Source organism: Pteropus vampyrus, unplaced genomic scaffold, assembly GCF_000151845.1.
Source record: "Pteropus vampyrus isolate Shadow unplaced genomic scaffold, Pvam_2.0 Scaffold146, whole genome shotgun sequence".
NCBI lineage: Eukaryota > Metazoa > Chordata > Mammalia > Chiroptera > Pteropodidae > Pteropus > Pteropus vampyrus.
This window is the reverse complement of record NW_011888927.1, coordinates 845,000-850,239: the sequence shown is the minus strand read 5'-3', so window position 1 is coordinate 850,239 and position 5,240 is coordinate 845,000. Positions and strand designations below refer to the sequence as shown.

General features: G+C 45.3%; 1 pseudogene; it reads left to right on the top strand.

Moving 5' to 3' along the window:
- The first annotated feature begins 3,812 nt into the window (after positions 1–3,812).
- On the top strand, positions 3,813–3,932 carry LOC111745146 (annotated as a pseudogene).
- The last annotated feature ends 1,308 nt before the right edge of the window (positions 3,933–5,240 follow it).

Here is a 5,240-nt window from a genome sequence, read left to right as displayed (position 1 = left end):
TCTACAAAACTGATAGGGTTTTGTTGTTGTTTTGATCTTAAATAAACAAATTCTCTACCCTTTTTTAATACTTCCTCAGAGTGAATAATCTTGCAAAGGCTTCTTTAATTGGGTAGTTATGATATCACATACCCTTAACACTCCGATGATTTCTTCTTCATTAAGGCTCCAGGGCTTTTAGAAGCCAACTCTTCCTTCTGTTCCCTCTCTGTGCTTCCCCAAAAAGAAGCAGTGCTGAAATATTGCCCTTGATTAATCACAGGCCAATTATCTAGTTTGCGGATTATCAGGACTCCTCCTTTTTCTTCCCACATCCTGCCTGCCTTTTAGCCATCGCCCTGTTCATTAAAAAGCCTGCCTGAAAAGATAGGGTAAAAAAAAAAAAAAAAAAAAAGGAAGTAGAACTTCAAATAAGCCAGTTTAGCTCCTTACCAGCCCTGGTAAAATTTTTGAGGGGGAAGTTGAAAATGAGAGATTATCTTGAATTTCCACAATCTGTGATAACTTTATTGACTCCTTCCCTGTGCCTTTTGTACTCCTCACCCCCATCCTCCTTAGAGTTATTGAAAACAAGACACCCAGACTTTTCAAATGGCTCCATTCTTGTTCTCTGATTTCCCAGGTAGCTCAGTAACTTTTTTAAGTAAACTTTTTTTTATCAATACAATTATTTTTTGAAACCTGTTGAAACACTAATAGCTCAACCCCACTGCCCAAGATAAGAACTCAGACTCCATGTCTTAGTGTCCTAGTGAATAGGAGTCAAATAAGCACAATAGCCCTTCCTAAATAAGGTCATCGAAGTGAAGAGGGTCAAGGGCAAGGTGGGGACACCGGGCACACCTCCCAGTGAGCCGAAGTACTTCCATCACCTTCACAGACCATCTGATCACTGTTTCCACCCACCATCCACATCTATCTGATTCCTCCTCACTGAGGGGCTGGACAGGTATTGGTGATGGCCTCCTAGGTTTTCAGTCTCCTTAGCAGAATTCAAACAAAAAGGAGAAGGATATCTTTTCTATTTTTTAAGGAGCACTTTTTTCCCAACAGCAAGCCATTTCCAATGGGATTCGTCTTTCTCCTGACCACACCTGGTGGAACAGAGACTTCCAATTTGGATTCTAGACAAGAGCAGTGAGAGAAGTTATTAGAAAGATCCAGCTCCTTCATGCCACAATGTGAGAGTAACCCAGAGGCTTTAAGTTTGGTAATAAAACTGGGGGAAACGTTTTCAAATCCAAGCCACTAGTCTCACATTCGGCCTGTCAGTCTCGGTAGAAGGAAGAGGTCGGGGGCTTGTCTTAGAATGCTATAACAAAAGAGACTGACTACAACAGAAATTTATTTCTCACAATTTTGGAGGTTGAGAAGTCTGAGATTAAGGTGCCAGCAGATTAGGTGTCTAGCAAGGCCCACTTCTTGGTCCATAGACCGTTGTCTCTTTACCATGTCCTCACATGGTGGAAGGAGAGGGAGCTCTCTGGGATCTCTTTTACAAGGGCACTAATCCCATCATGAGGGCTCCACCCTGGTGACCTAATCACCATCCTCATGACCTCATCACCTCCCCACCTCCAAATACCAACACACTGGGGATTAGGTTTCAGTGTATGAATTTCATTGGGAAACATACACTTCGTCTGTAGCAAGGCTGGCACTTCCTTTTACTAGCAATGTGGCTTGGCTCAAATGACCTGCGTCTTTATAGGCGGAGAGTTAAGTCATACACTGACAACCTCTCCCAACAATGTTTAGAAGGGTCATAAGCAACCCACACCCTTGGCAATGTTAGCGTTGACTGTTATGGAAACATAATGCACTGCTGGAGGCAGAAACAGAGAAAACTGGACTCCAGATCTACCTTTACACCAATGCTGTGGCCAACTGAGGCAAGGAACAACCTCTCTGAGCCTCACCTGTAAATGTGAACCTCAAGGACCCTCACAAGGTTGTACTGAGAACCAAATGCGCTAATGTACACGGATGTGCTCAAACAGCACCCAAATTTGGATAATGATAATGACGATCGTGATGCCCTGGTATATGCCTTCCTTCTAGTGGCCACAATAATAAGTAAATAAGCTTGGAAGAAGGGCATAGCCCACACTGAAGCACTCATGGAAGCCTTCCCTCATGAGAGTAACTGGCCCGTAAAAATCCGAGTTTCAACTCTGCTCAAACTTGGTTGACTTCACAGCTGCCTCCTGTCCCCACTGAGAGACATGCCCATCATTTACGGCTCCCTGAAAACATCTCCCTTTGGCTGTATGATTTCATTTGCTCTTCCAGTGTCATTACTGCCTTAATGACCATCCGCAGGCACTATGCTGAACACTTTACATGCACAACACTATGCAATCTTATTTGTAGGTGACAATATAATGATACTGTTGTTATCCCATTTTTACATGAAAAGAATCTGAGGCCCAGAAAAGATTAGGGACTGTGACTTTCCCAAGGTCACATGGCTAATAAGAGACAGAGCCAGGTTTCAAAACTACCAGGGCTTGCCTGACTGTATGCATTCTCTAACCATTAAACTTTACTTCTTCCTTATTCCCTTTGCCCAGGCTGCAGGGAGGGGCCCTAGAAGGCCCAAGAGAGACAGTCAGGCCTGCCTTTTCTGGGCCTTAATAGAGCTTCTTTCCTGAATCCTGGTGCCTCCTCCATAGGATGGCTGGTCTCTGAACCCCACTAAGTTTCATGCAGGACCTCTGGATGAGAACCTACTCCCCTTCCCCCACCCACAGGTTCACAGATAGATGGATGCTCAAGAAAGGAACAGATCCTCACATCAGCTGGGCCTCTGGGAACCTGAGGATTAATTGCCCGGCCAGCAGCTTGTTAGAGGCTGTGTTGGCAGATGAGGAAAGCAGCAATAGAATCAGCCAATTAAGCAGCCAATGGTGCTGAACTAAATGTGACCTCCAACTTAATTGTGGATGTTGCTTCTCAGCAGTTTCTCACCAATCTGAGTTTGAGGAAAGAATGGGATGGTAAGGGGAGGGTGAGTGGCAAAAGGAGAGTCCTGTTTGTAGGAACACGTCTGCTCACAACTCCCATTTCTTTCTTTCTTAAGGGGACAGCAGCATCAAGGATTCAGTGATTTCCAATAGGAAAGTTAGAGAGGGGGTGGCCAGTCTCTCAGTTGTACCCCAAAAACCTCAGGCAGGTGACAAAGGGACGAGGGCTTGTCAATTGAATGAAACATTTCTAAACAGGCCAGACCCAAGACCACATCTCTGACAAGGGTTAGTGGGCAATACTAGAAGCAGGAGCCTGAAGGCTGGGCAGGAGGCTAGGCTATGCTTTACAGAGACTTCCCGCACAATATGAAAACTTCTCTTTCCTCTCTATTCCTGCCACCAGCTTGGCGATTTGGAAGCACCTTTGTGCCCTCCACACTTTCTCAGTAAAGTACCCAGAGCACCATGTTCAGCAAATGTGTATGTCTGGAGAACAGGGGTGGGGGTTGAAAGCTCAGATGGAGAGAAAGACAGCAATGTCTCCACACCAATCTAGCCACTTCCCCAGGGCCCACCATTGGGATTGCCCCTCAGTAAACAACTTGCCATTCAACTGCAAGGTTTGTAGCAAGCTAACAGCCTCTACCTGTTAGAGACTTCCGGCCCCACCTCAGCTCTGAGGTCACAGTCTTCCTTGGAAGCCCCTAGGCAGTGAGTGACTGAGCATGGAGGATGACCAGGGCCTGGCTACCTCTGCCAACATGAGGTTCCAATGTGGCATTCTTGACTCTAGAGCTCTCGTTGGGTTGGCTAAGACTCAGATCAACAATGTGTTCCGAGGTTGTCTTCAGGCCATGCTTCCCTGAACAGGCCCAATCCCGTCTGATCTCAGAAGCTAAGCAGGGTCAGGCCTGGTTAGTACTTGGATGGGAGACCACATAGGAAGACCAGGTGCTATAGGCATAAAAAATAAAAAATAAGAAAATAAGGGATTGTAAGCTGACAAGGTCCTTGCAATCTGTGAGGTCAACCTAGGGTTGCCTCACCTAAAAAAATAAATAAATAAAATAAAACAAAACCATGTGTTCCAGGGATCTTCCTACCTGATTCTGCTTCCTCTCTCTTTTATCTTTCACAGGCATTACCCCTGTATCAGACTGTCACAACAAAACCCCACAGACTGGGTGGCTTAAACAATAAACATTTCTTTTCTTACAGATGCATAGCTAGAAGTCCAAAACCAAGGCGCCTTCGGGGTTGGTTTCCGGCAAGGGCCCTCTTCCTGGCTCGTAGATGAATACCTTCTTTCTTTGTGCACATGGAAAGTCTCTTTCTCTTCTTATAAGGACACTAGTCCTATCAGATCTTGTTTAACCTTAATTACCTCCTTAAACTCCCTATCTTTAAATACTGCTACACTGAGGTCTAGGGCTTCAACCTATGAATTTGGAGGGTGGGAAGACACGATTCATTCCATAACTCCCCCAATAAACTGCTTACATTTTTGACAGTCTTAGCATCTGCTTCCCAGAAGACAAAACCAACACAGTCTTCCTACCTAGGGGCATATCCCACACCCAAAGGGCTGTTCCTTTCTCCCCATTTCTTCCTAGTCCTATTCTAATTCCCCAACAGATGTCCCCTCCCTGCTTGCTCTTGTCCTAGTACCCCAGAACAAGCAGTGTGTGGTCTAGGGCTCTGCCAACCAGTAGATACAATGTCTTCTCCCAGATCACAGATTCCCAGAAAAGCAAATAGGATCTCCAAACTCGAGACGTTCTAGTCAACAAGGGGGGACATGTCACAGGCTGCAGAAAGTGTCTTTGCCTCTCAAGTGTGAGATTCTAAGTCTGCATAGTCTTCTGACAAAGCCTAGACATTGATTGAGTGCCTCCACAATGAGTAGGGGGTCAAAGGTAAGAGGCATAGAGCCGGCCTTGGAAGCAGACAGTTCATTAGGGGTGGGGTTAGATGGCAGAGAAACACAGAGAATATGAAGCACCAGAGGTACAGTAACAACAAGGAAACCTAGAGGGAGAGATTACTTCAGCTTGAGATGACCTTGGAAGACTTCTTAGTACAGGTAACATTGGGGTTGGGTCTTGGATAATAGAAAGAGTATTATAAGCAGAGGGAGGAGCAAAGATCCAGGGTCAGAAAAATTCAGGAAGATTCAAGCAAGGCACAGTGACCAGCCCAGCAGCATGGAATATACAGTGTTTCGAAGATGAGATTAGGATGATAAAGTGTATTTAAATAATGGGGGACTTT